The sequence below is a fragment of the Anabrus simplex genome, chromosome 7 (genome assembly GCF_040414725.1).
Source record: "Anabrus simplex isolate iqAnaSimp1 chromosome 7, ASM4041472v1, whole genome shotgun sequence".
Taxonomy (NCBI): Eukaryota; Metazoa; Arthropoda; class Insecta; order Orthoptera; family Tettigoniidae; genus Anabrus; species Anabrus simplex.
The window spans coordinates 213,426,772-213,446,662 of record NC_090271.1 but is presented as its reverse complement, the minus strand read 5'-3'; the positions used below and the strand labels follow the sequence as shown (position 1 = coordinate 213,446,662).

At 41.0% G+C, this 19,891-nt stretch overlaps 1 protein-coding gene across 5 annotated transcripts in view; it reads right to left on the bottom strand.

The window, feature by feature from the left end:
- Positions 1-19,891, bottom strand: part of LOC136877476 (calpain-B) — a 653,760-nt gene that overhangs the window by 442,528 nt on the left and 191,341 nt on the right. The gene's annotated exons all lie outside the window — the stretch shown is intronic.

Genomic DNA, 19,891 nt, shown 5'->3' with positions numbered 1-19,891 from the left:
GCAGCTGTGAGCGTGCATTCGGGAGATAGTAGGTTCGAACGCCACTGTCGGCAGCCCTGAAGATTGTTTCCGTGATTTCCCATTTTCACACGAGGAAAATGCTGGGGCTTAGTTAACGCCATGTACTCTTCCTTCCCACTCCTAGCCCTTTCCTATCCCATCGTCACTATAAGACCTGTCTGTGTCGGTGCCACATAAAGCAAAGGAAAAGATAAGGGAGACGTATCTTTCTGACTTACCTCGTCCATTCTGTTCAATAACACCTCAGATTTTGAGATTCCCATTTGCCTATTAAATTATTATTATTATTATTATTATTATTATTATTATTATTATTATTATTATTATTATTATCATTACACTCAGGATAGTGTGCCCGATCCTGGCTGAGGTTGGTGGCATTTGAGCGTGTTTAAATGCCAAAACTCTGTGTCGTTGGCTTTCAACAAATTAAAACATTCTTGGCACATTCATAATAATGTTTTTGGCTTTACGTCCCACTAACTACTTTTACGGTTTTCGCGGACGCCGAGGTGCCGGAATTTAGTCCCGCAGGAGTTATTTTACGTGCCAGTAAATCTGCCGACGAGGTTGACGTGTTTGAGCACCTTCAAATACCAACGGAATGAGCCAGGATCTAACCTCCCATGTTGGGGTCAGAAGGCCAGCGCCTCAACTGTCTGAGCCACTCAGACCGGCAAGGCACGTTGAACAAATAACATACATTTTGTGCTTTAATATCGTAAGACGTTTTGTTCTACTGAGTTCTAATGCGTGCGTTAGTAATATCCGATTACTACAACCTACTGAGAAAAATAAAATTGTGAAGTTGGAGGTTACACGATCCAGACAGGTCTGTATGATTGAGGTATAGAGTACAGTATTTAAAGGCATTGCCCGCTGAGAGAAGACGCGTTGGTATGGGAATTTTTATCATCGCTTGCCTTTATCTTAATATTCCCACGACTACACCTGGCGTATTATCTCATCCAGCCAAGCATGCCGTACGAAAAAACGAAAAACATGAATTGTTTGAATACTTACAAATGACTCGGTGATTATTCTAGTACTGTATTCCATTTCAGTTTATATAACTAGAAATGTAAATGCCTCCGTGGCTCAGACGGTTAGCCGTCAGATTTTCACTTCTGCGCCCTGGGTTCAAATCTCGGCGAATCCATGTGAAATTCGTGCTGGACAAAGCGGTGGAGAACCACGTTTACTCCGACTTCCCCTACCTACTTCCTTCTACCGAAGTAACACTCCTTGATCATTCACTTGTTATCAAGCTGTTTGTGTGGTCACAGGCTTCGCCATTCGGCATGTTCGTATACATTGGCCCTGGTTAGAGCTTTATCATCTGATCCGGCAACTGATCCCAATTGTGTTTAATAAATATTTTTGTAACTAGCTGTGTGCGGGATGGTATTTTGGCTAAGTCAGTTGGCTTTTGATGGTGCCTGAATGCCAGGGACCTATCAGTAGATTTATTACAAGTTAAAGAATGGGATATTATAGCTGCCAACTTTATTGTTCAAACCTACCATCTGCCGGGCTGAGTGGCTCAGGCGGTTGAGGCGCTGGCCTTCTGACCCCAACTTGGCAGGTTCGATCCTGGCTCAGTCCGGTGATATTTTAAGGTGCTCAAATATGTCAGCCTCGTGTCGGTAGATTTACTGGCACGTAAAAGAACTCCTGCGGAACAAAATTCCGGCACCTCGGCGTCTCCGAAAACCGTAAAAGTAGTTAGTGGGGCGATAAGCAAGTAGCATTATTATTATTACAAACCTACCATCTCTCGAACGCATGCGTGCAGACACATTTACGAAGGATCTTCTAGGATTGTGAAATACGCACTAAAGAAGTTCAAGCTACATTGGATAAGAGATAAATTGATATACATCTCGGACAGAACAGACCAAGATTCAAATAACTGTGCTAGAATTTAGCATAACAAAGTTTACAGTTGTGATTTTTAATTTAAAAGTCCACATTATTAGTCATATTTCGTAATTTTTAAAGTCATACTCGTATTTGCTTGTATATTTGGATGACTATGTCTTAAACATCGGAATTCTGATTATAACCGCAGCAAAGCTTTCCAACTGAGATGTGTGTTGCGGCATCTTACTTTTATTGAAGAATTATTGAGAACAAATGTATGCCAGAAAATAAGTAGAAAATTATGAAATTATGCGATATTTAACGGAAGTACCTAGTCTATGATGATATAGATTTTTTTTCAGTTGCTTTACGTCGCACCGACACAAATAGGTCTTATGGCGACGATGAGACAGGAAAGGGCTAGGAGTGGGAAGGGAGCAGCCGTGGCCTTAAGGTACAACCCCAGCATTCGCCTGGCATAAAAATGGCGAAACCACGGAAAACCATCTTCAGGGCTGCCGACAGTGGGGTTCGAACCCACTATCTCCCGAATACTCGATACTGGCCGCACTTAAGCGACTACAGCTATCGAGTTCGGTATAAATAAAATTATAACTTTGTTTGTAACTTCAAATTTTGGCCTCATACTTCATATTCATCTCTGATTAGGCCTACAAAAAATTGAAAAATAATATGTTCTGTTCAATATTTGTGTCTGTCTGGAATTTTGTCTGAACACAACGAGAAAACGGCTCGAGAATACCTTTTGAAGCCGGTATTTTAGATCAGGAATGTCCGGTGAGTGCCCCAGGCTATGTTATTGCATGAGCGTACAGTGGCATAGTAATATGACGGGGATCCAAGCATGATAATTTATGATCTCTTATGTTTTATGCACTGTTACTAGCTGTTCTTCGTCTTGAAATAATAACCACCACCACCACCACCACCTTACGACAACAACAACAACAACAACAACAACGGAGATATTCGCGATTGTTACGTTAAGTGATTACTTTCAAATTTCTCTGCTAAAACAGAGCGAGTCCCGCAAGAGTTGCCGCCCTTCCTTCATGGTGCGAGTTGGTAAACGAGAGCGTGGTCACATTCTCACCGTTCACGTACGCCCGTAGAAAACCCATCAATTCCCATGAATGGATAAACAGATTGAAAAATGTAGAAAAACAATACAACTTACCCCGTTACAGTAAAGTATTGGCAATGTTCTCCCTCAGCCTGTAGACAAGCGTTGTAGCGTGTGGTGATATTCCGATTCACTCTCTGCAATTTAGAGTAATGAATATTCAAAATTTCAGTCCGAATTGAATTTTTAAAATCTACAGAACACGAAAATACGCTGTTTAACACTCAATTGAGAGGCTATGAAACATACTAAGCCAATCAATTACTGCTTTGTAAGAAGAAATCAAACTGTACGTCGTACGGAAGCTTATCGCAGACTGGCTGTGACCATGACATCACTGGGTGGCTATCCACTGGCCCAGACACGGCAGAGGGAACAACGGAACAACCGGCAATGCGACACTACTATATTCCTCTTTCCGGGCACGACGGTTACGCACAGCTAGAAGTAAACACATCCGTGTGCAAGACTTAATAAATATATTCTAGTGAAATTTATAAATGTAATTATTGTTGAAAATATATAAATCAGTTATAAGTAAGCACTCTGAACGTTTTCGATATTTTTGTCAAAATCCTTCCATTGCGAACTTTATGACATTATGAACACCATCATTCTGCGAATATGTGCCGGGGAGTTTATCTATGATCTGGGCTGCGGCTTGCACGCGATTATTTACTGTCCTGTAGAGGAATCTCCAGGGACAGCTCAAGTCAATGTCACGCACTAATGAAAGTGAAAAATGAACACACTAATGACCAACCACATGACATCCCTGGAGATTTTGTGGGTGTGGACACATACATTCAGGTCATAAAGTAGAAAGACGACTGCCTTATATTTTCGGTCACCATTTCTCTCAAAAATCTGGGTGCGACCTCGACTAAAAATTAATAATAATTTTATTGTATTTACGTTCCACTAATTACTTCAGAGACGTCAGAAGTTTGTCCCACATGGGTTGATTTATAGGAAGGCAAATTTACCGACACGAGGCTGGCGTATTTTGGGAGCCTTCAAATATCATGGGACTGGATCGCCTTTGAACCAGTGAACGTAAGCTCAGAAAGTCAGCACTAAACCTTTCGAGGTACTCATACCGATGACAGAAATGTACGTAATAACTAGAGCTAGGAATTTTGGGTGCTGCACCTTAATATATTTTTACTATTAAAATATTCAAATTGACTTGTCTTACACGGAAAACATGAGAAACAATCGTAACTGTGCTTTGGTTGCACATTTTTGCATCATTTCACAACGCCATCACTTTTCTGCACCTGAACTCAATATCAACACCTTTTAACACTCTCTTCAACCTCGTGTTTTTGCTTCTTTGCTGCGTTTTATACCCATAAAATCTAACAAAGAAAATCGAACGTCTATGGCTTTACCTAATTTTCTCCCGTTGACTGTTTTAAAAATGTATGTTTTTGTTAGAATTTACGGTTTTCAGGGTGGTATCACATTACCTTTGCTTCAGCGCAGTCATGTTAGGTTAAAAGCTTTCAGATTAGTTTGGGATTGAATGAACTCACATTATGCCAAAAGTTCCACAAATCAGTTTGCGTTTTATCGCACTGCAGTTAGGTGAGAGATTTCGAACAGGCAGAGAAGAACGAAGGTGAAGTCAAACTAACCAGTCAGCAATTCCACAAATCAGTATCACTGACTGGTGTGGTGGGGAACGAATTTAAAGGGTTGTAACTTTTGAGTCCTATTTTGCCGGTGGGAAGTAAAGCAAATTGTATTTTTATAATCGTGATTTGGGACTGTTTTATCAGCAGTTTTAATTCTGTGTGAATTTGTGTTCTACATGGTTTTGATACAGTTGTTAATAAATATTAACATTTTAAATTTACACTTTTTTGGACCTTTTCGACCCAAATTTTGGATCTAAAATTCTTAATAATAAATAATAATAATAATAATAATAATAATAATAATAATAATAATAATAATAATAATAATAATGTTATTGGCTTTACGACCAACTAACTAATTTTTTGGTGCCGAAATTTTGTCCCGTCTGAGTTCTTTTGCGTGCCAGTAAATCTACCGACACGAGGCTGTCTTATTTGAGCACCTTCAAATACCACCGAACTGAGCCAGGATCGAACCTGCCAAGATGGGATCAGAAGGCCAGCGCCTCAACCGTCTGAGCCACTCAGCCCGGCCTAAAATTCCTAGCTCTAGTCATAAATGACTGTTTTAGAGCGTACTTATATATTGTACTCGCCGTTGATTGGACAATCATTTAGCATGTGCATGATTACATTTTTGTTGACTCCTTTAAGTTGCTCCTGAAATTCTGAGCGGCTTGTAGTGACGTAGGCTACTTTCTTCCTGGCTCTATGTGACCCTTCACAGTTTTTTTTTTTTTTTTTGCTTTACGTCGCACCGACAAAGATAGGTCTTATGGCGACGATGGGATAGGAAAGTGCTAGGAGTAGGAAGGAAGCGGCCGTGGCCTTAATTAAGGTACAGTCCCAGCATTTGCTTGGTGTGAAAATGGAAAACCACGGAAAACCATTTTCAGGGCTGCAGACAGTGGGGTTCGAACCTACTATCTCCCGAATACTGAGTTTCATTTTTAATGTTAAAAACATTTCTTAACAGACAAAGTACGGGTCCCTATACTACGAAAAACGTAAAATTAAGCAGTTTCTTCCGTTGTGACGAAAGTTAAAGGGACAAAAGGGCACGGAAAGGTTTTAAATTGTGAGTCCTGGATAGTTCTATCAAATTAAACAAATTCGAAAATCACTTCCGGCCTAAATGCAGTTCCGGAGAAACAGCCTAAAATCGCTCGTTTCTTTATTCGTTTTATTTTTTATTCAAATCCAAGCCAAATTAACTTATTTACATAATTCTTTATGTAATTTCCTTGGTTCAATACCCTCGGGGATTTTTTGATTTTTGAAAAATATCCACACCGAATGTACTTATAAGTGCTTAAGTGAAACATTGACTCACATTAGCGCTCGTAGTGTCCGTATATATGGATGTTTCGTAAATAAATTTTTGAAAATATAATACGCTCTCAAATATATGCGTAACATACACCAAATTAATCGGGAAGAAATGTTCTACTCATATCAACCGCTTAAACAAACTTTAGTATAGTATACAGTGCCGAAAGAAGCGAGCGAAATCTAGAAGGCATTGACCTTGTGCGCCAGCTGACGGCGTTGTTGGAGGAAAGTGAATAGTGTTGTTTGTAGTTCTGAAATTCGGGGGTTTTGTTCATTTTTAAATGTTCTTTAAAGTGATCTGGATGGTTGTAGGCCAGCTATTTTCTTGTTCTTGAAATTTTGAAGAAATGAGAAGAAAAAAAGAAAAAACATTCTGATTTGGTCAGTAGATTTTAGAAAATTATATCTCTTTTTTAGTATCTATTATATAGTATGCGTTTACAAATAAAACATACAAAAACTTTTCAATTTCGACAATAAATAAGTGAAATGTGCATATTTTAGTAAAATACTACGATAAAGCAAGGAAAGGGCCTGGGATTTCTTGCACATACCCTGCCAAAATGTCTGGGAACGAAAGGGTTAAGTGAAACAATGTATTGTCTCACACTAGTGCTCATAGTAGTAGAAAAAGGCAAACTGCGAATCTAATCGACTGGATAACGATGATTAAGAAAACGGTTGTAATTTTTTGGATTAAATAAAGAATATTTTCGCATACATTATTATATTCACCTAAACTTCGTAGCTCATATCCCTAGGACGTTTTAATCATTGAATTACTTGCCTGAAGAGCTAGAACTGTGGATTTTTGCTTTGTTTGGATTATCGCTGCTCTTCATTTAATATTAAAAGATTATACTACAGATATATGTACAAAACATCTGAACGTTGCAGTTGCGAACTGTGGTGCACATTTGGATTTGGCACTGTTCTACGGCTGGATGCTCTTTCTGACACTACTTACGTGGAGGGATGTAGCGCATTCACTATACCGTGTTTCTGTGGGGGTTGGTGGTGTGGTGTGAACATACGATCAAATCGTCGCGGTTAAAAGCAATGCTATCGTATGAAATTCTCGACGAAAATGTAAATAGGCTCAAATTCTCACTTTACACGAAAATTACTACCAGGGCGAGTAAATTATACTTCATTTGCCCTAGTACTACTGTACGCCTGCAATCTATCAATACCAAATTAATAATATAAGAATTTATTGTAGCCAGATGGCCATATAATGGGATACAACAATAGGTTTCAAGGTTACAAAATAAGCATGAAATGTTGTCACACTATATACTGCGATTCACAGATACTCGAGGCGGTTTAGTCTTTGATATAGTCAACTATGCTCTATTCCCTTTTACTACACAGTGTTATGTGGTATTTGTCTCATGGATTCTCACACAGAGAACATACATATTCTTTGTTCGATTCATAATATTTTATGTTTTTTGCATATTTTGTGATGGAAGCCGTGTACGGAGAGTCTAGTGATTACGTTTCTTAGTTCCTGATTTTCCTGTGTCCATCGTCTATCGGTCATTGCTTCCGTTGCGTAAAAATCCAGTGGTATGTCCTGTTTCAGATGCTTCTGCTCAAGTACGTTCTCCATTTGCGGGGTAGATGGCAGGTGTAGTTTGAATCTGAGGTCTTCTAGATAGAAAGGTTCCCTTGCTAATTCATAGATTAGTCTGGACGGTGACGATCTTGCCACGCCCAGTGCTCTCGTAACGAATCGTGCTTTCACTTTTTCTATCGTGGTGAAGTCTTTTGTAGTTAGCCTTTCCCATATTATCTCTAGGCCGTATGAGATAGTGGGAGTTATTTTGGCGTGGAAGAGTGTCATTGCTGTTCGTAGAGAGAGTTTGGTTATGTTCTTCAAATCGTATATTCCTCTGATGGCAGCTGTTGCTCGTTCCTTTATGTGGTGTCTGAAAGAGTGGCACGTTGTTTGCTGGGTGACGCCGAGGTATTTGTAGGTATTGACCGACGTGAGCTCCTCTTCGCCGAGAGTCATTTTGTTTTCCGCTGCTAGTTTTCCCCCCTTTTCGGAAAGCCATATACACTGTCTTCCTCTGGTTTATGTTGAGATCATTATCAACTGCCCAATTGTGAAGGTTATTTAGGACTTTCTGTAGCTCTTGCCGGTTTGAGGAACCCAGGACCATGTCGTCTGCGTAAACAGAGAGAAGCTGAAGTTGTTTCCTCTAGAATCATTGTGATGTCCGCTGTCGTGACGTTAAACAGGATTAATAATAATAATAATAATAATAATAATAATAATAATAATAATAATAATAATAATAATAATAATAATAATAATTTTATATCCCACTAACTACTTTTGACGGTTGTCGGAGACACCGAGGTGCCGACACTTCACCCCGCAGGAGTTACGTGCCAGTAAATCTACCGACACGAGGCTGACTTATTTGAGCACCTTCAAACACCACCGGACTGAGCCAGATCGAACCTGCCAAGTTGGGGTCAGAAGGCCAGCGCCTCAACCGTCTGAGCCACTCAGGCCGGCAATACTAAGTTCCCATGACCTTGCCACAGACATTGGTGAGGACTCCTCTGCTGTGTTCCGTTCAGCATGAAAACTCCTGTCCCATATCAGCGCTTCATAAGCACGAATCAAGTAGCTCGAATACTATGATGGGTCGCTGTATGAGCTAGCAGTAGTTATTATAATACTGTATATATGATTCAGAAGAATGACAATATAAAAGGGGAAGTTACCTAATTCTCTAACACATACCCTTCAATATTCACAAGATGATGTTCTATTCTGAGAAGTAACTCTCCTACATCGCGCGTCATGCCGCTCTGGGACAGACAATGCATTCAAGTATCGGAACAGGTAACCCTTCTTCTTCTTCTTCTTCTTCTTCTTCTTCTTCTTCTTCTTCTTCTTCTTCTTCTTTTTTCTACATCTGTGGGGTCGCGGGTGCTAACTGTGTAGCACATGTGGATTTGGCTCTGTTTTACGGCCGGATGCCCTTCCTGACGCCAACCCTATATGTAGGGATGTAATCACTATTGCGTGTTTCTGTGGTGGTTGGTAGTGTGGTATGTTGTCTGAATATGATGAGAGTGTTGGGACGGAGACATACAGCCAGTCCACAAGCCAGAAGAATTAATCAGAAGCGATTAAAATCGAACCCGGGACCCTCTGCACCGAAGGCCAGTACGCTGACCATTCAGCCGACGAGTCGGACAACAGGAAACCTTTCTGTTATGATAAATGTGTGTGCCACTGATGTACACGTTCTAGCAGCGCATCAGAAATTTCAGCGCAGGCAGCTGTAATACGTCATTACATATCATCTGGTGTAATCGGTTTTAAAAAAATCTAAAGGGATCAAATCTGGTTAACGGGCCGGCCAAGGTACAACTCCCCTTCATCCAATCCAACGATTTGAAACCAATCGGTGAAGACAAGCTTTAGTACGTCGTGCACTATGCGCTGGACAGCCATCATGCTGAAACCACATGTTCCCCCTAGTCTGCAGTGGAACGTTTTCTAACATCTGATGAAAGTTGAGATACTTTTTAAAATCGAATGTTCCTTCTATAAGAAAGGGTCTATGAGCGGCTGGTTCACTACTGTACACCGCACATTTAAAATCCATGGACGATGACGTTCCACCTGACGAAACCAATAGGGATTGTTTACAGACCAATAGAGTATATTTCGGAGGTTTACTTGGCCATGATTTGTAAATGTTGTTTCATCACTAAACAAGATATATGATAAATCTGGCGTATCTTGTCTTAATGCCCATGCACAACAAAATTTAACATAATTTTCAAAATCCTTCTTTGAAATCATTTAGGAAAAGGCTAGGAAAACAACAGATAGGGAATCTGCCACCTGGGCGACTGCCCTAAATGCAGATCAGTATTGATTGACTGATGAGGGTGGAGAACGCGTAGTAACACTTGCCTGATTCATGCCACTTCCTCGTGCGATTGTACAGGAACTAACGTGCGGATCCACAGCAACAACAGATATAATATTAATTTCACCGACTTCTCCAGTCAATCGTTTGTTTATGTTTAGGGTTTTCGACAAGCAGTGCTAATTCCTAAAATTATACATTGCCTCATGGACCGCAGCTGAACTCTTCAAGAATTTACTCCGTGCTACATTTGGATACGTATTTGATTCTGGACTTCTTCACACAAAGTGCTCTCTAACACATCTAACTTAAGAGACTTTTAGAAGCACAGTACCGATCTACTCTTCGGGAACTTGCTCCGTAGTGCATTTGCGTATTTGATCGACGACTTCATAATTTTTGGATCTATCGACGGGCAGTGCTATTCCCTAAAATTATACAGTGTCTCAAACTGCAATTGAACTCTTCAAGAATTTTCTCAGTACTATATTTGGATACGCATTTGATTATGGACTTCGTCCCGTACAGTGCTCTCTAACGCTTATGTCTTACTAACGTTCATGATTGACACGCAGTATCCTTAAAATTGTACAGTGCCTTATAATCTGCATCTGATAAATGCGTGTGTTATAGTGCTTCATAAACTGCATCTGACAGTATCATCTAAACTTCATATATTTACCTGTGCATCTTTCAACGCACAGTACTCCATAAAGACTTTGTGCTTCACTATCAGCAACCTACAGAATACTTTATACTGCGCAATTTATTTATCTGTGCATTGCTTTACACTTATTTGTGATCGGCTGATGATGACCAAATACACTGGTCGAAACCGGTACCAATTTTAATTAAACAGGAATGTAAACCTACATTTCTTATTTTAATAGTATTGGACGGTTGAACCATTTTATACTTTCTTTTAACTTATTAGTGAACTCTCTTCAATACGGAACAATATGAAATTCGTATCTCTTAACCAGTGTACTGTAAAGGAAACAAAAATAACTGAGCAGTTGAATGGAGTATATAACTATCGGTATTTACAATTTTCAAACTACGATAGCCCGTAAACTACTTGTGCTGAAAAAACCCATTGATATTCTAATTTACTCTAGTTTTATTTTGTTAATATCAATTGGCACTGTTCAATTTGAAAAAAAGTAACTTTCACAAATTTTACATATTCGAATAATTATTAAAATCTGCATACGGGCTACAAGTATGAGCCATTGGTTATTCTTCATTTCTGAGAAAACATCACATCAATAGCACCTTCCAATTCAGAAATATTTGGGGTGAAAGTTTTAGGGCGATTCATTCTCTGTGAATGTGTTGTATTGAGCCATCCTCGGATTAAATTAGAGCGATAAAACAAACGATGCATTCGAAACCGACTTTCAACCTATTAGGTCGTGTTACGTACATTTAGTACGTGTTGAAGAGATGTTAAGTACAGAACAAAAATGGCCAGCCGGACACCAGTGGGATCCGAACCCACAACCTCTTAGATCCTTTCCAACAGAACAAAGATGGCCTAGGCCACCATAGTTCAATTGGTAAAGCAAACGACGCGAAATCGGGAGGTTGTGGGTTCGGATCCCACTGGTGTCCGGTTGGCCATTTTTGTTCTGTACTTAACATCTCTTCAACAAGTACTAAATGTACGTAACACGACCTAATAGGTTGAAAGTCGGTTTCGATTACAATGCGGTCGTGAAAATTAAATATTCATAAACGATGTATTATTATTATTATTATTATTATTATTATTATTATTATTATTATTCAGTTAGAGGAGAGATCCTCACTTGGACTATGTGTAAGTAGGATAGCATCCTGCTTCGTGAATTTACCGAGCTCAAAACGTTTTAAGCAAGCCTCGAAAATATGGGAGTAACGGAGTCCCATTCCCATTTGACAGGCGAAGGACTCCTTGGAAACAACATGGCAAACGAAATTGAATTCGATGGGGAGCTAACAATATTAATGGGGCTTATGTAAGAAAGAAAGTAGAATTGGCTAAGTCAGCAAAGAAGATGCATCTGGATGTGCTAGGAGTAAATGCTTTTCGGGTAAGGGGAGAGAACGGTTAAGAGATAGGAGATTATGAAGTGTTCTTAACGGGTGTTAAAAAAGGAAGGGCAGAGTCCTGGGGTAGGGCTGTTTATCAGGAATACTATTGCACGCAACATAGTTTCTGTTAGGCACGTAAATGAGCGAATGATGTAGGTAGATTTGGCAGTTGGAGGAATTAGGACGAGAACTGTCTCAGTATATTCACCATGTGAGGGTGTAGATGAGGATGAAGCTGACAAGCTTTATGAAGCATTGAGTGACATCGTAGTCATGGTAAACAGCAAGGATAGGATAGTGTCAATGGGCGATTTCAATGCGAGAGTTGGTAATAGAACTGAAGGATACGAAAGGGTGTTCGGTAAATGTGGGGAAGATATGAAAGCTATTAGGAATGGGAAGCGTTTGCTGGACTTCTGCGCTAGTATGGGTTTAGCAGTTAGGAATACATTCTTCAAGCAAAAGGCTATTCACCGCTACAAATAGGAGGGTAGGAGTACCAGATCCATAATAGGTTATATCTTAACCGACTTCGATTTCAGGAAATCTGTGAGGAACTGTAGGACGTTTTCCATGATACACATCACAATTTCATCTGCACTGAACTAAGCACCTCTAGGCCTAGGACAGAGAAAGTGAAATATGCCTGCAAACGAATAAGGGTAGAAAATCTCCAGAACGAGGAAATTCAACGGAATTACATGGATATGATTAGTGAGAAGTTCCGAACAGTGCACGGTAAACAGGTTCAGAATATTAAAAGAGAGTGGGTGGCATACAGAGATGCTTTAGTACAAAACAGCAAGGGGATAACTAAGAACAACTGTGTGTTAGGATGGGAAAAAGCGAACATCTTGATGGAATGATGAAATGAGAGCAGCTTGTAAACGTAAAAAGGCTTATCAGAAATGGCTCCAAACAAGGGCCGAGGCAGACAGGGAACTGTACGTAGATGAATGAAACAGAGCGAAACAAAAATATGTTGAATCCAAAAAGAAGTCAACGGAAGATTTTGGTAATCACCTGGAAATGCTAGGTAAAGCAGCAAGGAAACCTTTCTGGACAGTAATAAAGTCTCTTAGAAAGGGAGGGAAAAAGGAAACGAACAGTGTTTTGGGTAATTAGGTGAACTCAAAATAGATCCCAGGGGATCACTGGAGAGGTGGAGGGAATATTTTGATCTTCTCAACGTAAAAGGATATCTTCCTGGTGGTCTCGTGAACAACCGAGTACATGGGGAGGAGAAAAATGATGGTGAAATTACGCTTACCGGGCGAGTTGGCCGTGCGATTAGAGGCGCGTGGCTGTGAGCTTGCAACTGGGAGATAGTGGGTTCGAATCCCACTATCGCCAGTCCTGAAGATGGTTTTCCGTGGTTTCCCATTTTCACACCAGCCAAATGCTGGGACTGTGCCTTAATTAAGACCATGGACGCTTCCTTCCAACTCCTATGCCTTTCCTATCCCATCGTCGCCATAAGACCTATCTGTGTCGGTGCGACGTAAAGCCGCTAGGGAAAAAAAGAAATTACGCTTGAGAAAGTAGAAAGGTTGGTAAATAAACTCCATTATCATAAAGCAGCAGGAATAGGTGAAATTAGACCTGAAATGGTGAAGTATAGTGGGAAGGCAGGAATGAAATGGCTTCATAGAGTAGTAAGATTAGCAAGGAGTGTTGGTAAGGTACCTTCAGGTTGGACTTACGCAGTAAAAGCACCTATCTATAAGCAAGGGAACAGGAAGGATTGCAACAAGTATCGAGGTAACCCACTGATTAGTATACCAGGCAAAGTATTTACTGGCATCTTGGAAGGGAGGAATAATAATTTAATGTTGTTTGCTTTACGTCACACTAACTACTTTTTTGGTTTTCGGAGACGCCGAGGTGCCGGAATTTTGTCCCGCAGGAGTTCTTTTACGTGCCAGTAAATCTACCAACATGAGGCTGTCGTATCTGAGCACCTTCAAATACCACCGGACTGAGCCAGGATCGAACCTGCCATGTTGGGGTCAGAAGGCCAGCGCCTCAACCGTCTGAGCCAGTCAGCCCGGCATTGGAAGGTAGGGTGCGATCAGTGGGTGAGAGGATACATACATATATACATAATCGTTATAGACTGTTAAGCCTTTCAGCGTTCAGTCTGCAAGCCTCTGTGAATTTACTAACCGTCGCCACAATCCTCGATTTGTAACTATTGTTGTGGCCTCATTTAGTTCTATACCTCATATTTAAATCGTTAGAAACTGAGTCTAACCATCGTCGCATTGGTCTACCTCTACTTCTCTTACCCTCCATAGCAGAGTCCATTATTCTCCTAGGTAACCTATCCTCCTCCATTCGCCTCACATGACCCCACCACCGAAGCCGGTTTATGCGTACAACTTCATCCATCGAGTTCATTCCTAAGTTAGCCTTTATCTCCTCATTCCGAGAACCCTCCTGCCAGTGTTCCCACCTGTTTGTACCAGCAATCATTCTTGCTACTTTCATGTCTGTTACTTCGAACTTATGAATAAGATATCCTGAGGCCACCCAGCTTTCGCTCCCGTAAAGCAAAGTTGGTCTGAAAACAGACCGATGTAAAGATAGTTTCGTCTGGGACCTGACTTCCTTCTTACAGATTACTGTTGATCGCAACTGCGAGCTCACTGCATTAGCTTTACGACACCTTGATTCAATCTCACTTACCATATTACCATCCTGGGAGAACACACAACCTAAATACTTGAAATTATCTACCTGTTCTAGCTTTGTATCCCCAATCTGACATTCAATTCTGTTTAATTTCTTACCTACTGACATCAATTTAGTCTTCGAGAGGCTAATTTTCATACCATACTCATTGCACCTGTTTTCAAGTTCCAAGATATTAGACTGCAGGCTTTCGGCACAATCTGCCATTAAGACCAAGTCGTCAGCATAGGCCAAACTGCTTACTACATTTCCACCTAACTGAATCCCTCCCTGCCACTTTATACCTTTCAGCAGATGATCCATGTAAACTACGAACAGCAAAGGTGAAAGATTACAGCCTTGTCTAACCCCTGTAACTACCCTGAACCAAGAACTCATTCTACCATCAATTCTCACCGAAGCTCAATTGTCGACATAAATGCCTTTGATTGATTTTAATAATCCACCTTTAATTCCATAGTCCCCCAGTATAGCGAACATCTTTTCCCTCAGTACCCTGTTATATGCTTTCTCTAGATCTACGAAACATAAATACAACTGCCTATTCCTCTCGTAGCATTTTTCAATTATCTGGCGCATACTGAAAATCTGATCCTGACAGCCTCTCTGTGGTCTAAAACCACACTGGTTTTCATCCAACTTCCTCTCAACGACTGATCGCACCCTCCCTTCCAAGATGCCAGTGAATACTTTGCCTGGTATACTAATCAATGAGATACTCGATAGTTCTTGCAATCCTTCCTGTTCCCTTTATTATAGATAGGTGCAGTTACTGGTTTTGTCCAATCTGAAGGTACCTTACCAACACTCCACGGTAATTTTACTACTCTATGAAGCCATTTCATCCCTGCCTTCCCACTATACTTCACCATTTCAGGTTTAATTTCATCTATTCCTGCTGCTGTATGACAATGGAGTTTATTTAACATCCTTTCTACTTCCTCAAGCGTAATTTCACCAACATTATTTTCCTCCTCCTCATGAGCTCGGCTGTTCGCAACACCACCAGGATGATTTCCTTTTACATTGAGAAGATGTTCAAAATATTCCCTCCACCTCTTCAGTGATTCTCTGGGATCTATGAGTTCACCTGAATTACTCAAAACACTGTTCATTTTCTTTTTCCATCCCTTCCTAAGATTATTACTGTCCAGAAAGGTTTCCCCTGCTGCTTGACCTAGCCTTTCCAAATTATTACAAAACTCTTCCCACGACTTCTTTTTGGATTCAACACCAATTTGTTTCGCTCCGTTTCTTTCATTTATGTACAAATCCCTGTCTGCCTCGGCCCTTGTTTGGAGCCATTTCTGATAAGCCTTCTTTTTACGTTTACAAGCTGCTCTCACTTCATCATTCCACCAAGATGTTCGCCTTTTCCCCATCTTTACACACAGTTGTTGCTAGGCATTCCCTTGCTGTTTCTACTACAGCATCCCTGTATGCCACCCATTCACTTTCTATATCCTGAACCTCCTTACTGTCTACTGTTCGTAACTTCTCACTAATCATATCAAGTGTACTTCTGTCTAATTTCGTCCTGGAGATTTTCTACCCTTATTCGTTTGCAGACAGATTTCACTTTATCTGCCCTAGGCCTAAATATACTAAGTTCGCTACAGATCAGATAGTGTTCTCTATCATCGAAAAATACCCGGAAAACTCGTACATTCCTAATAGATTTCCTGAATTCGAAGTCGATTAAGATATAGTCTATTATGGATCTGGTACCCCTAGCCTCCCATGTGTAGCGTTGAATAGCCTTATGCTTGAAGAATGTATTCGTAACGGCTAAACCCATACTAGCACAGAAGTCCAGCAAACGCTTCCCATTCCCATTAGCTTCCATATCTTCCACACATTTACCAATCACCCTTTCGTATCCTTCAGTTCTATTCCCAACTCTCGCATTCAAATCGCCCATTAGCACTATTCTATCCTTGCTGTTGAATATGACCACGATGTCTCTCAATGCTTCATAAAACTTGTCAACTTCATACTCATCTGCACCCTTACATGAAGAATACACGGAGACAATTCTAGTACTAATTCCTCCAACTGACAAATCTACCCACATCAATCACTCATTTACGTGCCTAACAGAAACTATGTTGCGTGCAATGGTATTCCTGATAAACAGCCCTACCCCAGATTCTGCCCTGCCCTTTCTAACACCCGTCCAGTACACTTTATAATCTCCTATCTCTTGCTCGTTATCTCCCCTTACCCGAATATCACTTACTCCTAGCACATCTAGATGCTTCGTCTTTGCAGAGTCAGCCAGTTCTACTTTCTTTCTTCCATAAGCCCCATTAACATTGATAGCTCCCCATCGAATTCCATTTCGTTCGCCAAGTTGTTTCCAAGGAGTCCCTCGCCTGTCAAGTGGGAGTGGGACTCCGTTATTCCCATAGGTCTGAGGCTTGCTTAAAATATTCTGAGCTCTGTAAATTCATGAAGCAGGATGCTACCCTACTTGCACATAGTCCAAGTGAGGATCTCTCCTCTAACGGGTTATGGACCACCGGTGAATTGTATAGTCCTAGCCGCCTGAGCACATGGAGGGCCACGACCCAGAATATGTCCGAGATGCCCACTCCCATTCCATAGCAACTGGTATCCCGACTCTCAGGATCACTAACTAGGCCACTCAGCCGTTGCCCATGGTTCACGATCTAGGACGTAACTACAGTAACCCACACCATGAACCATGAGAGGAAGTTGGATGTAAACCAGTGTGGTTTCAGACCACAGAGGGGCTGTTGTGATCAGATTTCCAGTATGGGCCACGTAATTGAAAAATGCTACGAGAGAAATTGGCAGTTGTGTTTATGTTTCGTAGATCTGGAGAAAGCATATGACAGGGTACCGAGGGAAAAGATATTCGCCATACTGGAGGACTATGGGATTAAGGATAGATTATTAAAATCAATCAAGGGCATATGTTGATAACTGGGATGCAGTGAGAATTGATGGTAGAATGAGTTTTGGTTCAGGATACTTACAGGGCTTTGTTATTCGTAGTTTACATGGATCATCTGCTGAAAGATATAAAGTGGCAGGGAGGGATTCAGTTAGGTGGAAATGTAGTAAGCAGTCTGGCCTATGCTGACGACTTGGTCTAAATGGCAGATTGTGCCGAAAGCCTGCAGTCTAATATCTTGGAACTTGAAGATAGGTGCAATGAGTATGGTATGAAAATTAGCCTTTCAAAGACTAAATTGATGTCAGTAGGTAAGAAATTCAATAGAACTTAATGTCAGATTGGTGATGCAAAGCTGGAACAGGTAGATCATTTCAAATATTTAGTTTGCGTGTTCTCTCAGGATGGTAATATAGAGAGTGAGATTGAATCAAGGCGTAGTGAAGCTAATGCAGTGAGCTCACAGTTGCGATCAACAGTGTTGTGTAAGAAGGAAGTCAGTTCCCGGACGAAACTATCTTTGCATCGGTCTGTTTTCAGACCAACTTTGCTTTACGGGAGCGAAAACTGGGTGGACTTAGCATATCTTATTCATAAGTTAGAAGTAACAAACACGGAAGTAGCGATAATGATTGCTGGTACAAACAGGTGGGAACAATGCAGGAGGGTACTCGGAATGAGGAGATTAAGGCTAAGTTCGTAATGAACACGATGAAATTGTACGCATAAACCGGCTTCGGTGGTGGGGCCATGTGAGGCGAATGGAGAGGGATAGGTTACCTAGGAGAATAATGGACTCTGTTATGGAGGGTAAGAGAAGTAGAGGGAGACCAAGACGACGACGACGACGACGATGGTTAGACTAAGTTTCTAACGATTTATAGATAAGAGGTATAGAATTAAAATGGAGAATTGTGGCGACGTTATTAAATTCACAGATGCTTGCAGACTGAACACAAAGGCATAATGGTCTATAATGATGTTTGTTATTATTATTATTATTATTATTATTATTATTATTAATGTACATTTGTCACGCTTCCGTCTTTCGAGAACCTTAACAAAGCTGCTGCCGTTGTCCAGGAGATCCGTTTTCTCAAACGATTTACTTGCTTAAAATTCGTGACTCTACCGAAAATTCGAACTGATTTTGGAGGCTGACAAATGTTGTCTACATCTTCGGGAAAACAACTGAGAAAATATGTTAGTTTGAAACCCACTTCTACTCTTATTTTCCTATGGTTTTTCCTTTTCGACACAACATGTATGCCTTGTTTTCTCTATTACTATTCCAAAATATGGTATGGGTAGCTTCTTTTCTTTTCTTTCTTCCTTAATCAGTTTACCCTCCAGGGTTGGTTTTTCCCTCGGACTTAGCTAGTGATCCCACCTTACCGCCTCAAGGGCAGTGTCCTGGAACGTGATTCTTTGGGTCGGGGATACGATTGGGGAGGATGACCAGTACCTCGCCCAGGTAGCCTCGCCTGCTATGCTGATCAGGGGCCTTGGAGGGGGATAGGAAGATTCGACATACCGTGTATGCCGTGGCCTTATGTTAGGTACCATCCCGGCATTTTCCTGGAGGAGAAGTGGGAAACCACGGGAAACCACTTCGAGGATTGCTAAGATGGGAAAGGAAACCCCACCCTCCCCCTACTCAGTTTAGCTCCGGAGGCTGAGTGGACCCCGTTCCAGCCCTCGTACCACTTTTTCAAATTTCGTGGCATAGCCAGGAATGGAACCCGGGCCTCCGGGGTTGGCAACTAATCACACTAACCACTACACCTCGGAGGCGGACAGCTTCTTTTCTACGAACACATTTGTAGTAATGACGTGTAAGAGGAAACACTTCATTATGTTAAGGCAGAATGATATACATTTAATAGACGAACTATCTGACAGCAACGTTAGTAACTTAGGAATTTTCCAAAAGACTGATTTAATCACGAGGAAAGAAAACAACTTTCGTAAAGCGGAGATCATGTGTCGTAAGAGAATAAGACTTAACGACAACCGAGCAAGTGGCCGCGTGGTTTGGGTCACGTAGCTATAAGCTTGCGTTCGGGAGATAGTGGGTTCGAATTCCACTGTCGGCAGCCCTCAAGGTGGTATTCCGTGGTTTATTATTTCACACCAGGCAAATGTTGTGGGTTGTAACTTAATTAAGGTCACGGTCGATTCCTTCCCAGTCCTAGCCCCTTCCTATCCAATTGTCACCAAAAGATTTATCTGTGTCGGTGCGACCAAATGCAGTATTTGGTGCGAAGTAAAGCAAACTGATAAAGAAAAA